We start from the raw sequence: 13,475 nt of genomic DNA on the forward strand, positions 1-13,475 counted from the left end.
ACCTCATAGTGTTTTCTAACTTATTTGAATTCTACAATTTACAGCTAGCTCCACGTTCTGGTTTTCTAATTTTTAGTCGGGTCGTCTGTAACTGGTAACTTCTAAACTGCATTTGGAATCGGGAAAATTATTTTGCTAGTTGTGAAGTCATTTAAATTAAGTACTGCTATGATGGCGGCTGTAGTTTTAAAGGCATATAGATTTAATCACTAGTTTCTGCTCAAAATTGCTTTAAAATAAAAAAGACATAACAAATAGAGCTTTCGCTTTCCTGTATATGCCAATAAAAGAGCATTTTCAAAGTTCATAGAAAACTTTCATGTTGTCATTCTTTAAAACGGGCAGATATTCATGCACCTGAAGTAAATGCAATGCTATGATTGTTGTACGCATGCGTATGCATGTGTGTGTTCATTTCTTTTTGTTTTAAAGAAAACTGGTATGTCGTGGTCATCATGCAAAATTCCTCTTTATCTTTCATGTGTATACTCTGTCATTCAAAGTTGTAAAACGACTTCCTCATGTGGAGCGATTGGCGCTTAAATCTCATCAGCATTAGTTCCTACCTGAGGTTTATCTGTGTACCAGTCTTTCTTCGGTTACTTTTATTACTTATTGAGCAATAGCAGCAACGCTTAGTGACAAAAACGTTTTAACATGCTACTATTTGTCAAAGTTTACAAAACTTTCTTCGATTACTTTTTTTATTTCTTTAGCAATAACAGTAACGCTTGATAACAAAAACGTTCAACAGGCGACTTTGACTATTCCAAAGATTACAGAACTTTCTTCGATTACTTTTATTACTCTTTGAGCAATAACAGCAACGCTTAATGACAAAAACGTTCAACAGGTGACTTTGACTGTATGTCAAAGATTACAAAACTTTCTTCATTTACTTTTATTACTTCTTGAGCAATAACAGCAGCGCTTAATGACAAAAACGTTCAACAGGCGACTATATGTCAAAGATTGCAAAACTTTCTTCAATTACTTTTATTACTTCTTGAGCAATAACAGTAACGCTTAGTGACAAAACGTTCAACATGCCAAAGATTATTATATGCCAAAGATTACAAAACTTTCTTCGATTACTTGTATTACTTCTTGAGCAATAACAGTAACGTTTAGTGACAAAAACGTTCAACATGCTACTATATGCCAAAGATTACAAAACTTTCTTCGATTACTTGTATTACTTCTTGAGCAATAACAGTAACGCTTAGTGTCAAAAATGTTCAACATGCTACTATATGACAAAGATTACAAAACTTTCTTCGATTACTTGTATTACTTCTTGAGCAATAACAGTAACGCTTATGTGCAAAAACGTTCAACAGGTGACTATATGTCAAAGACTACAAAACTAATGACTCACCATAATAAATTGCAAAAATGCAAGTGCAAGTATCATGAAGACTTCAATATCAAATGCAAAATTTGAGATTTTTAATCTGATAGCGATCTCCTCGCGAAAGTATTCTTGACTCACTTTTGCACTGAGCTCTACTCCAGAACCATAAGCGCAGGCCAGTGAAAGAGGCTGTTATTTTTTTACGTGATACCAAGGTTAAATGGAGTGTTTCCTGCAGTTTTAGAAGCGGCAACACATAGGCGTGAACCCTCAATCTGATTAAGATGCTTTTTTGCTCGCTGCTGTCTAAACTTTTACTGATTCTCCCTGTCGAAGTATAAAATTCAAGTATCTGAAGCAACAAAAAGAAGTTCGTAGTGCGTGAAAATGATCTTGATGAATAAAAAAAGCAAGGAGCGAGTGACTGATCATCGAAAGGAGGGACTAAGCCATTTTCTTGCATTTTATATTCGCAGTGAATGAGTAATGTTGAGATGTTTTCTTGGTTTTTTCCCCATATAATAGCTTTTACCCGTAATTTTACATCAAACCCAGTATCATCGTTAGCTTAATACTTTTAAGTGATTATATATTTGTTTGAATTGCACTTTTTTTTTCCTTGAAAGAGCAAATGTAATGAAAACATGACAATTTTTATAAAATAATCATTAATTGTTCGCTTTAAAACGGAATTATGCGTTTAATGCGTTTAACTTTTTTGAAATGAAATGAGCCTCAAATGAGTTCGTAGGTTAGATTTTCTAATATATTATTCACTACAAATTTATCGGACGCGTGAACGCAAGGCTTTTTGTACTCTGACACAAATTATTCGTTGATATATTCGATTATTTCTTAATTACTATTTCTTAAAAATGCATCACAACTTAAAAGAGAATAAACGTTAAAAAAAATAAATAAATTACAGGAGCACAATAGATTTCTTGAAAACATGCCCATGATAAGCAGAAAGATTTTTAAAAAAACATACAATAACCCAATTTAAATTCAGAAAAAAAAGAAAGAAAAACTCTTTGTGAGATTAGGTAAAAATACGTGCCAATTTCTTAAGCTCCACATCACCTAAAAGAATAAAAGAAATATTCAAACAATGATCAGATTCATAAAATACGTTTATAAAAATGTTTTTAAATTTGTTTTGAGTTTTACAAAGCTCGAAAGCTTATCTATTAGGATAGTCAAGTTATTTATTTGTTTTAACTAATTTAAGCTAACTAGCTAAATTTAACATGGAGCTAAGTTCGGACAGCTTCATCGAATATACTTCTAATGTTTACTTGATAAAACTATTGATTTATTTCCTCAAAACGAGGTATCTAATTTTTTGGTTATAGCAAGTGTGTTTATAGAAGAAATATATTAATTTTTAAAACAAAATACATGGCTCTCTGTTTCTCTGACGAGCAAGTTACCATAAATATATTTGATGTTCAAATGAAAAGGGAACTATTGGCAGGATTCCTTATAATTTTTTGATAATGACATCGCTTTAAAAGTAGCGATTTATACACGGGAGAAAAAAAAACTTTTTAGGGATGCATTTGTGAATACGAAATTAAAATATATTCATTACGTTCGCTGGATTCATACTTCAGGAGTTCATTTGATTGACTCCCATTACTGCCATTCTTTGGGTCTCTGATTTTTTTTAATTGTTACTGCAAGTTGACTTTCTACTCCAGGTTATTTCCTTTCCAAAAATGGACATTTCCGCATCCCGAAACTTAGTTCGGAGATAAAGAATCAGGCCTGCTCAAAAGGGGACAGGGGGATGCATTTGTGGAAAGACGAGGTTAAAATATATTCATTAGTTCATTTGATTGACACTGCAGGAGTTTGTTTGATTGATTCCATTTATTACCAGTTTTTGTGTCTCGGAATTGAAAAAAAAAAATGTTACTGTAAGTTGACTTTCTTCTTCGGGTTAGTTTCTTTCTGAAAAGAAAAAAAAAAAAAAAGACATTTTAACAACCCGAAGCCGAATTCGGAATAAATGGATCAGGCTTACTAAAAACGGGATTATCCTGCTCAAAACGGTACAAGGAGATGCATTTGTGAAGGACGAGATTGAAATATATCCATTAGGTTCGCTTTATTAATACTGCAGGAGCTCGTTTGATTGATACTACAGGAGTTCGTTTAATTGATACTGCAGGAGTTCGTTTGATTAATTCAATTATTGTCAGTCATTTTTTTTAAAATTGTGGATGTAAGTTGGTTTTCTTCATCAGATTATTTCCTCTCTGAAAAAGGAACTTTCGGCAACCCGAAGTGACTTTGGTTAAAATCGGGCACGCTTCCTAGAAACGGGATATTCCTGGTCTAAACGGTGCGTTTTGTCTTATCTCCATCGCTTGTCACACTGAAACAACTCAAAGGTATAAATTGAAGCACTGACATTGAAAAGTCTAAAAAATTAAATTGTGCAAAAGAATCGAAAGAGAGTTTACGAGGTGCATAATTTTTACCAGGACATAGTTGATGGAATGATCATGTTATGGTGATCCAGTTGTCTTCTTGTTTGCTGAGCTCCGCCCCAACGAGCCTATGCGTGCATCACATGACTTCCTTTTACTCCAATTTAATGTCATTTTCCCATTATTGGCAATTTTATTGTGATTCAATAGTTTACTCTCTAAATATCACCAACAGTGGCCAAATCGAAACCAGATAAAAAAATTTAAAAAATCGCCAAATTAGTGCGACCAGAAGACTGCCGATATATCGCCAAGTGTCCGCCAAATTATAACACCACTTGAGTTTACATCGAAATTAACAATGATTTCCCTTCAAAAAGGGGCAAAAGACCCCCTTAGGAACATCCGAATGCAACCAAAAGGGAAGATGCACAACTAGACCCCACTAGGAGTCCGCGTACCAAATTTAAACTTTTTAGGACATACCGTTTTTGAGTTATGCGAGATACATACACACATACGCACATACGTACATACAGACGTCACGAGAAAACTCGTAATTAACTTGGGGATCGTCAAAATGGATATTTAGGGTGTCTGTACGTTCCTAGGCATATATCCACGTGTGGTCGAGTCGAAAAAAAAACCAACATTCATTCGGGGATGAGCAAAATAGAAGTCAAGGCCGATTTTTAAGTGAAAATGTTTTTGCTAATACAATACTTCCTTTTTTGTAAAAGGAAGTAAAAAGGAACATTCGAGAAGACGCCTTTTTGGCATGATCATAACGATGTTGTTTACGAAATTTAAAAAGTTTTTTTTTCTGAAAAAGTATGCATAAAAACATAGGATTTCACCATCTTTAAAATAATTTGACAAAGTTTAATATTTTTTGACAATTATTTTAACTGGTGCGCAGATTCAAATTCATTTTTTACACTTCTGCACATGACAATACAAGTGATGAAATGCCATTCACTGATTCCATTAACGCACAGTGCAAATTATCATAACCTGCAACGCGATTGACAGCAAAGTGTAAACAATTAGCACGCCAATATAGTAGCTTGCTAAAGTATATCACTTGTGCCATCATTAAAGACCACGCCTTATTTCCAAAATCGGGCATTTTAAAAAGATTTTAAAAAAATTAGTGTTGGATAAAAGCTTTTTTTCAGGTTCATGTTTTTTTTTTACTTATTCTACCAATTTTAGTGACTAAAAGTAGTAAGTTTGACTGAAGGAAACAACCCCATTGAGAAATCCGTCGTCAACTTGTACTGCTGCTCATTGTGGAATGAACCTTCTTACATAAGGTGTATTGTTAGATGACCTATTGTTGGATATGCATTCTCTGTTCACAAAGTACATAGACTAAAAATAAAAAAAAAGTTCCCAGAAGGTTTGCCCCTTAGCTACTTTTTGAAATTTTCTCTTGAACAAAAAATAAGTTAACCAATAGGATTTGCATTTGCCGTCTGCTTGGCATAAATTTTTTCTTGTCCAAGAAAAACACGAGATTGAGATCGCCAAATGATGCAATTCTTTGTTTACATATAGTCTATCTTTCCCGTAAATGAATCGATTATTTCAGAAAGGGCATAATTCCCATTTTTTTTTTTTTTTTTTCAAAATTGAGTTTGCTGTGGTTTTTCCATATTTGTATGTAGAGAAATAGACTAGTGTAGTAGGGAAGTCAATCCTTGTACAACAAAGCACTTTGTTTAGGGGTCACATTTTTCGTTTAGTGCAGAAAGGGTATAAGTCCGGGACTTATGATCTTTCTGCACTGAACGCGAATGAAGAAATAGCAAGACGCAATGTGACTATATGACAAGATCAATGAACTAGATTTTTTGGCGCAGTGAAGTAAAAACAGATAACTCTGATCTAGCATTATTGCGGTCATGGTAGGTTCGTCAGTTCGGGAGGTTACACGGGCAGGGCTGTATCCAGAGGGGGAGCCTGACGGGCCCGAGCGCCCCCCCCCCGAAACCCAAAATGTTTTGCACCGTAAAACAGAAGGTTTTTTTTTTAATTCCTAATGTCAGAAAAGGAAAATAACAAAGTTTTTTTATTCTTAATTTTGCTACTATTCAAAATTTATAATATTTTGAAGAAATACAGAAAAAGCAGTTCTAGTTCTCATTATCCGCAAGGCACACTTGAAATTTAGACCTTTAATTAGGACTCCCTGCTCTCTTTCCCTATTCAATTCAGGGCAGTCCAGGGTTAAGGCAGGCCCTTTTTCAGTTCGTTGTTTTTCAAGTCTACCAAACTGACTTCTGTGCACTTCCTCCTCCCGGGGAGTGCACAGAAATTTTTGGGCTGTCATAAATGTCTTTTTTGGGCCCCCTCCATATTGTTTCCCATATTTTCAACCCTAGGTTTAAAAATATTGGGCCCCATTTAAGCTTGGGCCCGGGCCAACAGGTGTCCTTTCTCCCCTCTGTGCACGACCCTGCCCTCCTCCCCCTATAACTCTTATAAAACTTACACTACTGATTTCAAGCCGGGGACTCCCCAAAGGATGGGTCCCTATTTTCCGATTAGGCGAGTATATTGTTACCAAGATGTGCCAAATTCAGCTCCTTGATACATCCTGAGTAAAAAATGCAAAAATCACGATTCTCGCGTTTTTGTAGCATAATTTTCAAGATCATTTTTGTGACTGATATGTTTCATATCTTGCATTTATTTAATGCCAAATTCAGTATCATGGAAGTTCTTTTGTTATTGCTTGTTTTTTTTTCTTACCTCTACTGCATACTGTTAATACCTTAAGTATGAGGAAAAAAAATAACACTTACTCTACTCTCTTTCATTTTCTGCGCTACTTGTGATTAAAAAAAAAGTTTGTTTCGAAAAATATTTCGTTGCATTTGTTTTTTAACTTAAAACGGGTGTGTCTTACAAAGTTATAATCATTTTGTAAGACTGTGCAATCAACTTCTGAAAAGTAAATAAAGAGCTTCAAATAATTTCAACTGTTCGAGAGTCTTTGAAAATTATTTAAGTTTTTGAAATTCCTTGAAAAGTTCTTCAATTTTGTACTTATCAAGAAAATAAAGTATGAATTGTCCAAATAGCCAGAATATTACTCTTCTGTTCTTATTTTCTCAATATCTACACCATTTCTTTTAAACTATTTTGTAGAATTTGCATACTGTAGGGCATTAAATGAAAAAATAAAATGGGAGTAGGGTTAGTGTTTAAAAACAAACTTCACTAAAAGCCGATATGAGCAGATGACTGGGTGCTTCTCTTTTCTCCTCTCTCGTTTTTCCTCTCTGTCCATTAATTTCCATGATTTGTCGAGCAAGCAATTTTTATTTTGTTTGATCTTGATTTGCAAAAGAATGTATAACTTTTGAAAGACTGTGTTTGCCTATTTTTTTTTTTTTTTTTCATATTTTTGTAGTCTCCATTACCTAATATAAGGCCTCAAAATACAGATTTTTTTTTTTTTTTTTTTCAAAAATTTCTCGGGGGAAAAACTCCCGGACCCCCTGAAATTATGGATGTTCTACATCCGACTTAAAGGGACACTCTCCTGTTATCCTTACCACTACAAGGTGAATAAGAAAAATAATAAGAAATTAAAATAAAATAACAATAGTCCAAACAGTGGAATCATTAAAAATCGAGACAAAAAGTCTTCTATGTTAACATTTTTATGAGTTTGGTGTGTCTATGTATACTATATGTGTGTGTGTGTTAGGGCAATGTGCTAATCCGGGCCCCTCCCGAAAAAATTTCTGGATACGGCCTTGTACACGGGGATTAGAAATCACAAAATTGGTAAGAAATTCGCTAATTTCTCAGGGATTTTAGTAACAACACTCTGGGAATTACGAAAAAACATTATGCTTTCAGGTATACACTGGTCAAAATAAGAAGAACCCTGCAGGAGACTTTTTTTAGAAATAACACTGAAGAAATTTAATAAAATTACTTATGGTTTTCCTCTGCGAGGATATTCGTTTCTCTTTTGCGACTGTGATTTTGAGACAGTAAAATGAATGTTAAATAGATGCGACAGATTATTACCATGTGAAATCCAATCTTTCATAAGTGAAATTCTGAAATTACATCAAGATTCACCGTTAAATCTTTTGAAAACAATGAAATCTGTAACTGCTAAAACAGGTGCTGTTAATTTTTTAAGAAGACTTACCTCTCAAGTTGAGATTTTGGAAAAACATAACTGGGTGACAAATGTTTTTAATTATCAACATTCACGATGTTTAAATATTCGATAGAACATCAAAGGAACGGTTTCAGGCTAGTTATTTTATAGACGGTTTTCAAGAAAATATTGATAAGTAACGCTTTTCGGCTGAACTACCTTTGCCAATACTGAGTATAAAGGGATAATTTTCATATTGTAGGAAGAAATAACAGATATCAAGATGATTATTCAGTGCAATTTTGAACATAGTCATACTAATATGTACATCGAACTTGGTACACAAAACTCGACTAGAGAAAATTAGAAAAAGCTTTCTATGGAGGATGTATTTGATGAATATAGTTTTACACACATGTTAAGCTTTTGCTTTTTTCCTCAATTTTTAGTTTTTGAATCTTTTCATTTTTTTTACACCAGACTTTATTATTTCAAAAAAACAAGACGAGAGAAAGAGGAAAAATACAAGCTGTATTTTCTTAAAATAATGAGTTTATGAACACGGACTTCACTAATTATTTTTATCACTTTGTTATATTACTTTTTATCATCACAAATCATTTTGAAACAAATCTGTTTCACTTCATTTACATTTTCATCACTCTAAACTAGTCTTTTAGGATATTTATTGCAGAAAGGGCATAAGTACAAATTCTAAAATACATTTTAATAAATTTCAGTGTCGAAATGAAACGTAATTTAAGGCGTGGTAATGATTCTACTTGTAGCTAGATCAGTCATAAAAATTTTTGTGGAATTCATTTCATTTTTGAATGAAATAATCACTTTTTACTGATTCCTGAAAAGTTGCATTAGTGGGACTTATGTCCTTTCTGAAATAATCGATTCAAATAAAGTTTAGAGACGGTGCCAAGAAAAAGTAGCGCCATTATAAATGGGAAATACATTTTACTAAACAACGTGTTTGTTGTAATTTTTTATTCTGCTGATAATCTATTTCTGTTAAAATTTATAATTTTTTTGAAGGCTATTCGGTATAAATTTCATTAATTTTTGTTGCTGTGTTCTTTTTCATTTACTTCACCTTTTGAGTAAAACATACGGTCCCCGCATTGTGAATTTCATGTCTCAAAGAATTTTTGGCTGACCTACCATAAAAAATCTATGAGTTTTTCACGTCTGTGCAAAGGAAAATGCTCCATTATGCTGTGTCATATAAATCATTAGCTCCTTATCATTTAATATTTAAAAGAAAACTGTTTCACGATACTTCTCAAATTACGAACCAAAGATCGCAAACTATTAATTTTAAATTAAAGGTTCGTATTTTAACTTAAGTTACATGAAAAACGTGCATCATTTCCATTCTCAGGAAGAAACTCAGCATAAGCTATAGTCCTATGGTAATTGAACCTATTGCTCTCAAGATTTATTATTATGTGTATTATGCTCCTAAGAAATACAGAACAGAAGAGTGATAATTTCAAAGCACATTAATTAACGTTTACGGCACCCATCCACCTCTAAACGGCTTTCCATAATAGTCGTATGCCGAGGCCATCGTGAACTTTATTCTTGGGCCCCAATCCAGCAAATTCCAGCGCCCCGCTGTAATCAATGCCCAAAGGACAATAGATCAGAGCATCTCTACAATCGGTGCACCTCCATAAATGTTATGGCGCGTAAATTTCCTCCTCTAATCCATAACCCACGTTTTAGAACAACGAAAACCTTCGACCTCGCATACTTTCGGAAAGGTCAAGCGTCGGAAGATAATTTAATAAGCCGCTTTTGATGCATGTGTTTACGCAGGAGGCTTTCGAATGCAAATGAAGTGCCCGGTAGCGCAATTTATCAGGGTTGACACCCCTTTCTGTTCCGAAATTCTTTCATTCAATATGCTATCGTCCCGTTGAAACGATAAGTTATTGTAATACTACAGAAAATATTTCCATAACTTTAAATAATGTCGTTCCTGGCTTGAACAACTATTTATTCTTTACTCACTACTGAAATTGAAGTTTACAAGTAAAATGTGTGATTTCGCCTAAATATAGGGTTGCTGCGAATAATCCGTTCATTTTCGACAAGCAGTTTATTCAAAATTAATGCACTAAGAAATATAAGGTCCGGCTGTGAAAATGACAGTTTTAAAAGCTTATTTAAAAGTTAATAATTAGCGTTATCTACTTGAAAACACACGGTAAACATAAAAGCATTTAGCTCTCGAATTCAAAACACTCTTACTTTCTGAAATTAATGTCTTTCAAATGTCCACCTGCGCACTCGATAAGTCTCAAAGTAATAATATACTTTGAGACTTATCGAGTATACATCGACCTTTAAGTGATAAAAGATAAGTAAATATAGAGCATTACCTGTTACAGTCTCTCTAAAGGAATTCGTAGAATGTCATCCTTAATCAGACACACATTTAAGGAATTGAAACATAGAATTCAGGAATAAATTTAACGAATTCGTGTTCAGATGCTGCAGCGGGACATGCACAAATGTTAACAGAAGACGTACCGAGAGGGTTCAGAAGAATGGCAAGCATCTTATGTCATTTTTAGGAAAAAAAAGAAAAATACCTGGGGTGTGAGTGTTTAAAATGTCAATGAATCTATTTTAACGCATAAGCACGCATGGATGCGAAGCCTGGCCTTCCCGGTTTGTTTTAGGGTTATGTTTTTATCGGATTCTGATTTTTTAAAATGATGTTTATGTTTTTTTTTAAATACGACTGGATTTGAACTCTTTATGTTGACTTCAGATTTTTTTTTTGTTTACTCGGAACTTAAGGCAAGATCTTACATTTATATTGCACGTGCTGGTTGATCCAGTGGAGTGTTTTTATTGATAGCCTTTTGGCTTCTATTAACATAGACGAATTTCCCAGCTTTAATTTTAGGTATAAGCTTCCGCTTATTCATCTACAGTGTAGCAGTTGGTGCGTCTTCCCAGTGCTATTCTGCTGTACGGGTTTTCGGTACTTATACATTCTTCTTTTAGCCTGTAGTATTAATTTTTCTTTCCACCATAAGGTAGAGTTTTCACTGCTGATGAGTATTGGCTCCATCTCTTAACTTTAGTTTTCCAGTTGCTTTGTATTTCAATTTTAATTTTGTTTCAGTTTACATTGTTTGTTTCTTTAAAATGCTTTCTAATCATGGGCGTCGCGGCCCGGGGGGGTCCAAGGGGTCCGGACCCCCCCCCCCCCCAATATTTGAGGACTGGACCCCCTTAATATTTGAAAATCGGACCCCCTCGATAATTGTCAAGATGAAATTTATTATTTTGGGGAAATTGTTTTTGCTTTGAAGACTTTAAACAGTTGCATAATACATAATTTACCATGTTTAATTCTTATCAAATAAAACGAAATGAACATCGAAAAAAAGAAAAAACTAAAAAAACAAAATAGGTGATGTGTATAGTGAACGGAAAGTCGGAAAGTGAACTCCAATGACAAACCATTGCTATGCTCTATGCGCACACTAGCTTCAGTGGAGGATGCTAGAAAGGGGACACCTTCTCCCTAGTGCAATGTCAACCATCCATAGTCGTGTCTCCCCAGCTTGAAAGTCATTCCAACGTATTTGTTGCTACTTAGGTGGAAACAACGGGACAACTTTGAGGTACTGAAACTAGATGGACAACTCCCCCCCCCCTCTCTTTTTTTTTACGACTCTCGTGCTAGCTTTATAAGTCAACAGAAGTCAGACGGGGATTTAAATTTCTGCCCCTTTTTTTCTTAACTTGTTTCTCGCCGCTTCCAGGTTTCTGTTTCGAGTTTTTCAGTGTCTGTTTCTCCGATTCAATTCAATTTATAGCGACCCCGAGGTTACCCAAACAAAATGAGACACCAGACCTCTTTGGCGGTTTTTTGCAGCTGGCAACAACACCCTGACCAAAGGATGCACAAAAATTTAAAAGACCACTGAACTGGTCAAAGGTTAAGTTTTGGGTAGAAAGGGAAAGGACGTGTCATGTGTTTGACATTATTTAACACGTGGCTTCAAAGTACCTTACCGAAGCGCGGTATCTCAAATGTGTTTGCGGCATCTCAAATTTGACCAAAAAAGCGTTACATTACAGAAAAAAAGAGGAGGAGTCTAAAAATTAACGTGCAATTTCAAAAGCAAATTGTAAGCCAGCATAACGATGGATACTATGGTGTCACTTCCGATAGACCAACGAAAAAAGAAGCGCAAGATGACCAGAAAAAAAAAGACAGAAATAATAAAAGGAGCTTCCCTATTGGGAAACGTTCCGACAAAAATAAAGATAATTTCATGTGGTCTTTTGGTCTCCTTGAGAGTAGTTGACCTGAAGAGCGCTCCTATTTTGGTAATTGGCTACTATTTTTTATAAAAATACTTTTTTTACATATTCGATCACGGCTATGGAGGTGGCTTGAAACGGGAAAATGTAACAAAAACCTTCTACATCAACTGAACCTGAGAAATTTTTAACTACTGAATCATCATCAATATCCACGGAACCATCTTCAAAAAGTCAAATGACCGTGATAGGTAAGTACCATTCTGTTTAATGTAATACATGTAGGGGCTCCCCGATTTTATACTATTCAGATGGTTACTTCTCGATTTTCCGAATGAAATTCCTAATTACCCACATCACTACATCTAATGAGAATACCTTTTTAATGCAATATTTTACAAAAAACTACTCGTAATATGAAGACTCGTCAGACAAAATTTTCTGGGAAAGTAAAGTTTATGAAAGTTCACAGTGACCTCCTATCGAGTAGCCCCTGAATGCCTGCTAATCAGGTATGCTTTACAGTCAATATTTTGACATTATGAGTCCTATCGTAGCTAATGCGTTCAACCTTCTCTTTTTTTTAATGTTTCATCTTTTATGAATTTTAATGAAATAAAAAATACTTTTAGTTATTAAAGCTTAGCAGAAAATTATCCATTAATAATCCTGCTTTACTGAACAAATTTTATTGAAATAACCATTTTAAAACTTATTGTCACGTGTCAGAAAAAAGCAGTTCATTTCTCTTTCCCATCGTCCGCTGATCAGAATTCAATTATACACCAAATGCTGTTTGTTCTCTGTGTAGGCCAGTACTTTTCAATCTGTAGGGTGTGCCTCTCAAGGCAGGCCTGTCACTTAAAGAGGATCAGGAGGGGCGGCACTTTCCCTGCTGACTTTGAGAAATCAGAAATTAATGTATTTACATGGGCATGGTTTTAGCTGTTTTTTGGTTTCACATGCATTGAGTGTATGGAGGATTTAACAAAAAAGCAAAATTTTAGTGCATTTGTTACAAAAAATCTGAAAAAAATTAAGAGAATACTTTAAAAGGTTGCGTTATTAAAATATGATATTATGAGAGCTTAATTATTTGTGTCTTATTTTATTTTTGTAGTTGTGTTTTTCGTAGGTTCGTGAATATCATAACGGTGAATGTTATACTTTAATTTTTTAATTAAAAAACATCAAATTAAACTCCTTCGAATCCAACTTGTACCAAGAACTTAGAGTTGCACTATGTCAT

Source organism: Uloborus diversus, chromosome 2, assembly GCF_026930045.1.
Source record: "Uloborus diversus isolate 005 chromosome 2, Udiv.v.3.1, whole genome shotgun sequence".
NCBI classification, from domain to species: domain Eukaryota; kingdom Metazoa; phylum Arthropoda; class Arachnida; order Araneae; family Uloboridae; genus Uloborus; species Uloborus diversus.